Consider the following 12,216-nt stretch of genomic DNA (forward strand, 5'->3'; position numbering starts at 1 on the left):
TTTCTAATTTCAAAGCACAGTCCACAAGAACTCCTCCTTTCTCTCTTCCCTGCTTCACTGTCTAAAAGATGCAGATATATTTTTTTTAAAAAAGAAAACTTACAGTGTTGTGAGCTCCTCTTGGAAACCATGAAGTTATTTCCTACCCGCTTGATGAGAAAAATCTCTCTGAAAGACAAAGCACCCTCCAGAAATACTCCAGGGTGTCCTAATCCACCAGGTGACTTCACTGTCAAATGGCACCAATGACAATGTGTCATGCCTCAGAGGAGGAGGAGTGGACATGTTTCTGAGAGTGTTGATCCCAGATTTACTTTAGAGTGCATTTTGGGGGAGCTGTATTAGAATACAACAAGCATGAGAAGACATTCCTCAGAGGAAGGGGATGAGATTGTCTGGCACTGACTGGACGTTTCTCACCTGCCCTGAAATTCTCACTTTATCTGAAAAAAGAAAAGAAAAGGGGGAGTCAGATACATAGGGGGAGGCTCTCACATAGATGCAGAAGCTGTTTTATGAAATTAAAGCTTTTTCAACAGTGCCAGAATAGGGGAAACCCTGAGCCAAATGATTAGGAACAAAACAACAAAAGGGGTACTTTTCAGTTCAACACCACATTGTTAAGATCCTTTAGAGAGACTCACACTTCTCCTGTTTGATAGTATTCACTGTACATTTTCTGTCTAATGTCTTCCAGTTACATAATAACATGTGGCTCCAAGTCTGAGGAGTGTGCCTGTGTACTTGGCAGCAGTAACTACAATAATTAGTTTCCAGTTTGTTTCTGGGTCCAGTTCAAGGTGCTCATATTGGTGTTTAAAGCCTTACACAACTTAGGTCCTGAATATCTGAAAGACCACTTCCATCACTACAGATCCTCTCAGGTGTTAAGGTCACAAGAGAGGTGTTTCACCACCCTCAGAAGTGCAGATTATGACATTTTAGGAGAGGGCTTTTCTACGTCCAAGCACACTGGTCCGGTAACCCAGGTGGAGGTTCTGCAATAGCAAAAATGATGACAAAATAATAATCTGGGATTAAAATTGGCCACAACTTCATTGATTACAGATGTAGTAGATTTTGGCATAGGCATTGGGTATGCATCCTAAATCAGCCCGCCTGCTTGCTAATTGATTACTCCTTCAGGGTTGATCCTTGGTGCAGGGATCTCCCCTTGATGTAGATCAAATGGGGCGATCCCACCAGAATGCCAGCAGGGTGTTCTATGGCCCAATGGGCCCAGTCTGTAGGATTGCCTATGACCACCTTGACAGCATCACGAGTACAAATCATGATGAATGCACAACGATAAGGATGTCTGAAGGGGCTCCAACAGCTACATTTCTATGTGTGTCCCCCCATGTCCTTTTTATTGCACATTCATGATTATTTCTGCTCATGATACTAGTGGGGTGGTCACATACAATCCCATTTTCAATACTGCTTGCACCTGAAAACGTTTGGGGGCAGTCACACTGCTTCATTCCCAATCAGTGCATATCCTGTAACTTCCTGCTGAAGTCCTGTAACTTTTTATACCACAAATGTTCTGGGTTTCTTTTATCCTCCTTTTGTTGCACTGTAACCCCACTAGACAGCATTAATGTGGTAGTGTTGTAGAATCACCACAGAACAACTAATGATGCAGAAGAAACCCACCACTAATGCACTATAATTGTGGGCTCATCCAGACTTCTGCTTGTCCCACCACTTCCCCCCATGAAAATCTTTACTGCAGAATAGCAGCAAACATCAATGGGGTTTTCTGTGGATTGATGCTTGCTCTGATTCAGCGCTAAAGGGTGTGGAAAGCGGAGGGGCAAACAGAAAATCACTCAAACCTGTGCACAAAAAGCTTTCTAGGCATAAGACAAGTGGAAATGTGGACAAGCCCACAGTCAGTAACAGGTTGCAGAATACACCCATGATAAAACAGCCATCTTGAGGGGGGGGGGCTGTGTTAGGTTGCTATTAAAGGCACATGAGCAGGACATTACTTTTATTTTTTTAAGACAATTATAGAGAAAAGAGACTGTAGTTTGTGAGGCCATGTGCCTTCCTTTTGTGTGTGAATGCCAATACATACACACACACCCCTCAGGGATGAAATCTCCTCCACGCAGTGCCTGGGACCTTGAGATTATTCATGTTGCACATGACATGATAAGCGTTGGCTGCAGCCAGCTGGAGGAACCATGCACAGATTCAGCAGCAGGCTTGTTGCATCTGCCGCCGCCGCCACTCCACCCACATGTCTGCTCACCTCTGAGTTTCCATCTGTCTCGGCAGCGACGCAACGGGTTGCATCTTGCCACTGTCCCCCTTTTATGCGGTACTTGCTCTCTCCTCTCTTTTAAACATGCCTCATGGCTTATGGCCTCTTTTACCATTTCCTTATTTCTTTATGAGATTCCTTACCCACCTTTTCACCACAAGGCTGGCTACAACAACAGAACACACAAATATCAAGACAGACAGAACAGTTACAGTTTTAAAAACAAGTTTAAACTGTTCCAGCCGGAACAGAACAAATTGAGCAATAGAGGCGAGTCCCACAAAACATCCTGTCTTAACTGCCAAAGGGCAGAGTAAAGAGATGGATTTTCATTTGTTTTTCTCCCCACCCCCGATGTCTTGTGATCGATTATGCAAAGCGGGGCTTACCTGCCCCCCCCATATTTTATTCAAGTTTGCACCCCGGTGGGTGTTGTGTTTTGGGGAGTGTATTCTACAACATATAACTGATACAATAATTGTGCATTATGGGTAGATTTATACTGGATGGCCCACACACTATTCTGCTTTATTAGTTGTTCTGCAATGCTTCCCCAATGTTACTAAATTATTGGCATCAGGTGGGGGGCACTCTTGCACTATAGCGTAACAAAAGTCGGACATGAATCCAGGAGCATTTGTGGCATAAAAAGTTACGATATTTCAGCAGGAAGCTACAGGGCATGAACCAATTGGAAATGATGCGGTATGCCCACACCTTGAAACTTTTGCAGTTGCAAACAATATGGAAAGTGGATTTGCATATAACCCCCCTGATAAAATCATGAGCGCAACTAACCATGAATGCACAATAAAAGGGGCAGCTGGTCTTCTACTCACGACCCCCTATTGAGTCTCATTCTTCTACCTAGCTAAGGACCAAACTAGGCAAGATCTCACATGTAGAACCTCCCTGAAAATGGCAGCTGGGCATCTCATTTCCCTCCCCCCACCCTTCATAAGCAAGGTCAACCATTGCAGGGTTGGTTCACCCATGAGGCAAGGTAAGACAATCTCTACAAGCAGCAGAATTGACAGAGGCAGCATACGCAACCTCCAAGGAATGCTTCTCCTGCTGCTGCCACCACTGCCACACATTCCTTGGGAGCCAGATCTGCGTTCTCCTTGGCAGCACCCCAACTCCCAATGCTGCCTCTGCAGCTGCCTCTCAGTGATTAGGGGATGCTGCTGGTCTCCTCCCACCCTAGGGAGGAAATGGCAGGAGCTGTCCTCTGGGGTCTTCTAGGCTCTACTTGCATGGGATGTGGGTGGCGCTGTGGTCTAAACCATTGAGCCTCTTGGGCTTGCTGATCAGAAGGTCGACGGTGTAAATCTACGTGATGGAGCAAGCTCCCATTGCTCTGCCCCAGCTCCTGCCAACCTAGCAGTTCGAAAGCACACCAGTGCAAGTAGATAAATAAGCACAGCTTTGGTGGGAAGGTAAACGGTGTTTCCGTGTGCTCTGGCTTCAGTCACAGTGTTCTGTTGAGCCAGAAGTGGTTTAGTCATGCTGGCCACATGACCTGGAAAGTTGTCTGTGGACAAACACCAGTTCCCTTGGCCTGAAAGAGAGATGAGCACCGCAACCCCGTAGTCACCTTTGACGGGACTTAACCATCCAGGGGTCATTTACCTTTACCTTTCACCTAGGCTCTGCACCCAGCATGATTCAGAGTGGCTCCCTTTCCCTCTCACAATGGCCTTTGATTCCCATTCCAACCATTCGGGAAAGTTGATTTTATTGCCCCCTTGCTCCTGATGTAGCTCTTCACTCAATCCTTCTTCCCTGGTGGCAGGCGGCAACATCTTCACCTCAGGTGCCAAGATGTCTTGAGTTGGCCCTGTTGCCTTGTTTTGGGACATGATGGGTTCCCCCATCCCTGCTCTGAATAACTGATGACAGCAAGGAGGAGAGGGGGAAATTTGGTACGTTGTGACATCACACCATGGGGTAAGCTTTACTATATGTCATGGAAAGGCTAGAAGAACTAGATGTTCCCTCTGCTAATTGCTGGTTTTGACAGTAGCCATCTGTTACAGCATTTTTGCTTCTTCCAATCTTTAATTAAAATGCTTCATTATCTATAATAATAAACAACACTAGAAATGAAGGAGAAGAATGGTAAATAAAACTACTGTAACACAGCCTTCACCAGTGTGGTGCTTCCATCAACTCCCATAAAAAATTCCCATCAGTTTCATCCAGGATGGCCAATGTCAGGGATGATGGGAGTTGCAGCCCAACAACATATGGGAGGACCACAGTTTCCCAACCCTGTGCCAGTCCACCATTCTGTTCCAAAATCAACAAGCCACACACATTTGGAAGCTCTTAAGCAGGATATGAAGATGATGAATGTCTCGTATTGTTTACTTCCAGCACCTGATAATTACATAAAGATTCCATTTAGCTGTCATGGTGAACGGCCGTTGACAGAATGATTGTCCATTGATTTGCTTAATCAGGTTTGAGATCCGTTTAAGCTTTGGCCATCATTACCTCTTCAGGTAGTGAATTCTAAAGGGGATGGGGGACAATTCCCTTTTCTCTCCTGACTCTATCGCAGATAACTTTTTCTGGGTGGCTGTGACCCAAGGTACCAATATTGTGAGAGAGGAAGAAAAAAAAAATCTCTCCAACTACTCTTTCTCAGCATTACTGATTCATGAACTCTTATTATCTCTCCCCTAAATGTGGGAACACGTGCTGCAGCTGCTTTTAAACTTCAGATACACTGCTGGGAAATTGGATAATTGATCTTCTCCTACATCTCAGCTTGTTTGGTCCTGACTCAGAGCATGCAGTTAAGACTGCCTTGCCAATTTTATTGTTGAAAACAGACAGCTTTCACCTCAGTTCTGCTGAGAAACACCATACCCTTTCAAAATGAGTACTCCATTTAAACCTTGCTTTCACTTTAATTCAGTCTTCCAAAATAATAACTTAAGCTTGTTTTCCATATGGAAACCAGAGGGATCCAACACAGAGTCCATGGCTTATGTGTAGCTGTATACTTGTGTACTTTGCCTGGCGTGTCCCACTAGAATTTTTTTAGTAACCTTAACTACAAAATATATACATTCCTACCTCTAAGAAAACCCATATGGCAACATTTACATATCTCCCATTCTTACGTTTTCCAGTGTGATACCAGCAAAATTTGATTCCCTTGTATATAAGTATAAAATACCCATGTTTGGAGCAGTGTCCTTTATCCCTTTCCCACTCCAGAAACTCACACCCCCCCAGCTGCAAAAAGCACCTGAGTTGGTGACACACTAGAGGAGGCAATCATTTTCCGTGTGTCCAATTGATGTGCAACCACCGATGCACAGGTCATTTTGGACCTGGAAGGGCTCAGAACAGGGGTGTAAATGGGCAGGGCGGGGTTATGTCTGCTCCGCCGACATTCGCAGGGGCAGAATGGAATCCCTGTGCAAAATGGCCGCCAACTGTAGTTAATACAGTGGTACCTCGGGTTAAGTACTTAATTCGTTCCAGAGGTCCGTTCTTAACCTGAAACTGTTCTTAACTTGAAGCACCACTTTAGCTAATGGGGCCTCCTGCTGCTAATGCGCCGCTGGAGCACGATTTCTGTTCTCATCCTGAAGCAAAGTTCTTAACCAGAGGTACTATTTCTGGGTTAGCGGAGTCTGTAACCTGAAGCGTATGTAACCTGAAGCGTATGTAACCTGAGGTACCACTGTAACAAGTTTTGAACTTTTTGAATTATGCTGGAGCAAAGCAGGAGTGATGAACACTTTTCACCTCCAGGGTCATATTCCATTTCAGGCATCCACCTGGGGGTGAACAGGGTAAAGGAAAAAGGAGGTGGAACATGGGATGCGACTACTCTTACCATTGTGCAGGTGCCTACATCTCGGCCATGTAATAGAAGCCCGATGCTCCTACATTTTGCCATCTGTTCACTCAACTTGGAGAGGTCTCCACAATCTGCTTTTGTTTCGACGACCCTGGACAATTTAGTGCCGAGGTGTATAACTGGCTTTGCTGCAACTCGTGCAGGAAGGGTAAAATTATATAGCATGCTCCTGCCCAGAGATTTGCAATCTAATAAAAGGAGCTGAAAAATCAATAAGGCTCTGGGCAGGTAACTAGTTATTAACACAGTGTTCAAAGAGATTTATGAGATTATAAGAGTGCGAGTGTTTTGCTGTGTATATAATTAGCTGCAGGACTGGGACCGGATGTTCAGTTTCAAAGTGCACTTGTTCTTTACTCTGTGCTCACTTACAGGAATTTCGCCATTTCCCTGGAAAGAGTAATTACTAAAAAGTATGTATTGTGTGGCATCCTGACCTTCCAAAGGACGTTCAGGCAGATTTTCTGCAGCACAACAGAGCCCTGATCTTAGCTTGCTTTTACTCTCATGCAGCACAATCCTGTGCATGTTTACTCAGAATTCCTGCTATGCTTATTTATTCCTTATTCCTGCATCGTTGAGGGTTGGACTAGATGACCCTTGGTGTCCTTTCCAGTTCTACAGTTCTATGATTCTCTATGTTCAATGGGCTAAAATGTGCAGAGGATTGCAGCTGGAGCAGTCTCACACCTTGCTTCTTTTGGAGGATCTTTTCAGCTGATCAGCTGACTGGTTACAACTATGGAATTACATTTGAAACACCTGCACTGTATGTTATTCCACTGGCTCTAGAGGCAAAATTCTCAGGGAAACATGCACCATTGTTTTAGTACTTTGGCACTATAGTACTTCAGCTGCTGAAGAATGAAGCTTTTTTTGTTTACTCAGAAGTAATCACTGTTTATGTCAATGGGGATTTACTTCCAGGGATGCAGGTGGCACTGTGGGTTAAACCACAGAGCCTAGGACTTGCCGATCAGAAGGTCGGTAGTTCAAATCCCCGCGACGGGATGAGCTCCCGTTGCTCGGTCCCTCCTCCTGCCAACCTAGCAGTTCGAAAGCACGTCAAAGTGCAAGTAGATAAATAGGTACCGCTCCAGCGGGAAGGTAAACAGCGTTTCCATGCGCTGCTCTGGTTCGCCAGAAGTGGCTTAGTCATGCTGGCCACATGAGCTATACGCCGGCTCCCTCGGCCAATAAAGCGAGATGAGCGCCGCAACTCCAGAGTCGGTCACGACTGTACCCAATGGTCAGGGGTCCCTTTACCTTTACCTACATATAGCTAGCATTATACTCAGATCCTAGCTATGCACCCGTTGAAGACTTTGCTATTTGTCTGGGTATTTTAAGTGATTTCAGATTGTTCTACAATGCTCTTTAGTCGTTCAGATTTTAACTTGTTTTTGTTTCATATTTTGTGATGTTAATTTAGCGGTTTCAAATTGTATTTATATGCATTGTGCACGTTCGTGTTTATTTACATTTTTTGTATACCACCCTGGAATCTTTTTATGAAGGGTTGTTAATGAATCTTTTAAATAAATAAAATGAATACATTTTTAAGTCCAAAAATTAAAGTCAAGAAGTTGAACTGAATTTTGAAATCTGTAATATTTAACTTTACATAAAATATATAAATGTGTATATGGACACAAGGCCTCTTAACGCCTATTATCTACAAATAGGTTTTGCACTTCTGTATAATTTACTTATGCACTTTTCACATCCAATTGTGATTCTAAAACCTGGATGTAGCACACAGAAAATAATAATAATAATAATAATAATAATAATAATAATAATAGAATATGTATTTCTAATCTTGAAATTTCAGCCTTTCTAGAAGCAATACTTTCCTTAGGGAACCAAGAGGATTAGTGAGGTGCATCAACATCTCCTTTAATTAAATATCCTGCTTGCTGCAGTGGCTCTTTCAGAATCATGAACCAAAGAGAGCTTTCCAAACTTTACAGGCTGGTGAGAGTTGGAGTTCCCCATCTGGGTCCTAGCTGCTTTTTGAAAAGACACCAGCACCAAGATGTGTTGTATTATTTTCCACAAACACTGAAGAAAATATGTATTCCTTACTGCAATTATAAATCTAAAAGATTTCATGATATGTCATTTTTAAACATCTCTTTTCAAATCTTTCGTCTAATATGGAGAACTGACAGGGTTTTCATACGGCAGTAGGAAGAGAGGGGAACATTGCACACAGAAGGATTAAAGGAGAGAATGAGTCTCCTTGTCTTCCTCCATCATAGTCCTTTCCACTCCCCAACCTGAACACGTTTGTTTCTTGAAGCATCATTGCTTCAGCGCCACAATCAGCCAGCAAGGAGCAGGAGCACGTGTCTTATTTTTCTCACCTTTAAGCTAGGGACAGGAGCTAGGCGATTAGCTGGCCTGTAAGCGGATTAATAAGGCATTAAACCTCCCCATCTTCTAAATGGTGGAGGAGTGTTGGACTGTCGTGTATGTTAACAAGACAAGCCCCGCTTCCTACCTGTGCAAAGCCTCCTGAGAGCTTTACATGTCATTCAGGTACTAGTTGCAATCAACAGCAACACTCAATACCCATAATACATACCTTTTCCTTTGTAGTATTGTGGATGGCTGTCCCCACTTTGCCAGACACCTGATACAGCGGGCCTATAATGCAATTTAATCATGTAACTGTAGCACTGGAAGAAACCATGAGGGCCATCTAATCTAACCCACTGAAATGCAGGAATCTCAGCTAAAGCATCCATGACAGATGGCCATACCAGCTCTGCTTAGAAACCTCCAAGGAAGGAGAGTCCACAACTTCCCACTCTCAAGCAGCTCTTACTGTTGAAAAGGTCTTTCTGATGTTTAGTCAGAATCTCCTTTTTTGTAACTTGAATCCATTGGTTCAAGTCCTACCCTCCGGGGCTTATTCTGATTTATTACTTTCTTCTCCCACTATTACTCCAATTAGCTCCAGGCACCATTCACGTACATTGTTAGCCACCATGGGTTGCATCTTCACAAGATGCAGTGGGATACAGTGGTACCTCGGGTTACATATGCTTCAGGTTACATACGCTTCAGGTTACAGACTCCACTAACCCAGAAAAAGTGCTTTAGGTTAAGAACTTTGCTTCAGGATGAGAACAGAAATCGTGCTCCGGCGGCGCGGCGGCAGCAGGAGGCCCCATTAGCTAAAGTGGTGCTTCACGTTAAGAACGGACCACCGGAACGAATTAAGTACTTAACCCGAGGTACCACTGTATACATTTTTAAAATAATGGTAAGAGTGGTTCTCCCCGATCCCCACCACTCTCTTAACCTCACAACAAATCTGTGAGATTGTTTAGGATTAAAGGCCATAGCTCAACTACAGATCTCCTGCTTTGCAGGCAAAAGATCTTGGGGTAGAGCTGGAAAAGATTCCTCTCAAAAATCCTGGAGAGCCACTGCCAGTCAGTGTAGAAAATATGGAATTATATCAGCATCCTTCAGCCTTGGGTGCCCAGATGCTGTCTGACTCCCACCATCCCATTGGCTGTGATGGTTGGGGGATGAGGGGAGTTGCAGTCTAACATCTGGAGACCCATGGTTGAAGAACACTGAGCTATATGGGCAAATGGTGTATGGAAACTTCCTGTATCCTATTACTGACATAAGGCCACCCAATGAGCTTCATGACTGGTAGAGGGAATTTAAACTCATGACTCTCTGTTTCAGTCAAGCATGCTACTGACTGCACCATACCAGTACCCTGTCCTATAATTTGGCACACATATTCTCTTTATGCACACATCAGCCACATACCCTATCCAGCCGATATACCTGTAACCTGCCACATTACGGAGAATGTAGACATTCTGACCATATTGACAGGCTGTACATCTTGTTTTAGTAATTTTCCTCACATTTGGAATGTGGCCTCTCCTTTCATCATGCAGTAATTTAAACACAACTATAGTTGGAGCTGTGGGTAATTGAAAAGGAGAGGCTCCATATTTTAGATGGCAATTGTTCCTGCTCCCATAGAAAAACCACATAATGCAGGGACATCGGGTCCTTACGGTGTTTTACACAATTATGGAAGGGTGTGTCTACCGTTCATACTTTGTAACACCAGCTTCAGTTTAGGAATCTGCAGGGGAGCAAGGTTCAAGTTGCCTTCCAAGAATTTTTATACAATAACAGCTAAACTGCTAGGTAAACAAGGCTTGCTGGATTGATTCCAACTAATACTGCAATCTTTACCCCACCTACTTGGGAGTAAGTCACACTCAATTCAATGGAACTGACTTCTGAGTAGATCTGGCAAGGACTGCAGGCTAAGCCATACTTGGAGTAGACCCATTGAAATCAATGGGCTTAAATTAGTCAAGTCTATTGATTTCAGTGGATTTTCTCTTACAACTTGGATACATCTTGAGGAAAGGTGATCCTCTCGGTTTACAAACAAAACAACATGGCTGTTACAGCATTTGCTAAATCTCAGAATATAACAGCAAGTTCTGAAATGTATGGATTAGAGAACTGAATCTGCAGTTTCTAGCACAGGGGTCAGCAAACTTTTTCGGCAGGGGGCCGGTCCACTGTCCCTCAGACCTTGTGGGGGGGCCAGACTATATTTTTTTTTGGGGGGGGGGAAATGAACGGATTCCTATGCCCCACTAATAACCCAGAGATGCATTTTAAATAAAAGGACACATTCTACTCATGTAAAAACATGCTGATTCCTGGACCATCCGTGGGCCGGATTTAGAAGGCGATTGGGCTGGATCTGGCCCCCGGGCCTTAGTTTGCCTACCCATGTTCTAGAAGCTAGCTCATAGAAGAAATTGCCTAATAGTCATTCTTACTCTTACAGTTGGCAAACAGGAAGAAGGTTATAGAGGAAGTGTTGTTACTACATTCCACCAAGTTCCTCCCTGGAAACAATTTGAGCCTTAATGACCGAGAGTTTATTTGTTATACAGTAACAAATTGCAATTAAAATCAAAGCAAGATTTCTAAATACAGCACATGAAAACTTAAATGGTTTCAAACGTAGCCAAGAGTAACTCTTTAACTTTCAAACATTAGGGAAGTGTGAATATTCTGAATCCCGTGACTGGTGTTTTGGTTTTCTATATAGTGGATGCAATCCAAATAACTGCACAACTAGTTCTGTAATCCAAGGAACTGTTAGACATGTTTTTAAAAAACATAGGAACCTAGTAAGAGCCCAACTGGATCAGTTCAATGTCCATTTAATCTAGCATTCTGTTCACAGTGGCCAACCAGATGCAGGACACAAGTACAATTTCATTAATAGCTGCTCCCCACCTGCAGTGCTGCATGGCAAACATTTTGAAACTTACAAGAATTTCAAAACACCATGGAATATGGCCAAGAGAGAAGGAGAGTTGTTGAAAGGAAAAAATAAGCCAATTCCATTGGGAATGAGCAAATCCTTATTTATTACTAAGTAGCTCTTTGAATCTTCTCAAATGCCCATTAAAAGTCATCCTTTAAAAAATGGTTTCCAACTATAACATTTTTTATTTGGAATCAAGAAAAGAAATGTCTTACCTGTAAAATATTGCAGGACTTTGAAGGGTGGTACTTGCGTGCCTGAAGAAATTTTCTGTCACAAACAGAATGGGTTCTTTCCCCTGTGTACGTATAGAGGTTTTTCACTTAAATCACCTTATTCTTTTGGGATGGAATGACATGCAAACATAATGTCGGATAAATCCTATTAAGCACACAGTACCACATATTTCTTTCTTTGCACGCCCATGCCTCCATTGCCACCCCTTCCACTGTTGTTTTCTGTGTCTGTTTTAGATTGCAAGCCCTTTGGGGCAGAGGCCTATCATACATTTTGTTTGTAATGCACTATGCACACATGTGATATGCTTATCTTCTGGCAACCAGCCAACATGCACCAATTTCTTCCAGCTCATGTTCATTTTCTGGCTACTGATTTTCATCTCATTTTCTCTCTCTTTACCCAGAGCAGTTCTTATGGTACAGTGTAATATTTCAGCTCAGCTGATGACAGCTACAGAAATGAACAACATTCAATGTA

The 12,216-nt window shown here is 43.2% G+C and overlaps 1 protein-coding gene across 9 annotated transcripts in view; it reads right to left on the reverse strand.

The window, feature by feature from the left end:
* The window catches only part of PDE6H (phosphodiesterase 6H), a 31,798-nt gene that overhangs the window by 13,580 nt on the left and 6,002 nt on the right, over positions 1-12,216 (reverse strand). For 2 of the 9 annotated variants that reach the window (XR_014539228.1, XM_083574259.1), the window contains exon 1: positions 2,264-2,501. The gene's annotated coding sequence lies outside the window, so the exon portion shown is untranslated. Of the gene's footprint in view, positions 1-103; positions 392-420; positions 444-828; positions 999-2,263; positions 2,574-11,714; positions 11,838-12,216 lie in introns of those variants that run through there. The other 7 variants (XR_014539230.1, XM_083574255.1, XR_014539227.1 and 4 more) reach the window with 6 other exon arrangements.

Source organism: Podarcis filfolensis (assembly GCF_964270895.1).
Source record: "Podarcis filfolensis genome assembly, chromosome: 10".
In the NCBI taxonomy this organism is placed as follows: domain Eukaryota; kingdom Metazoa; phylum Chordata; class Lepidosauria; order Squamata; family Lacertidae; genus Podarcis; species Podarcis filfolensis.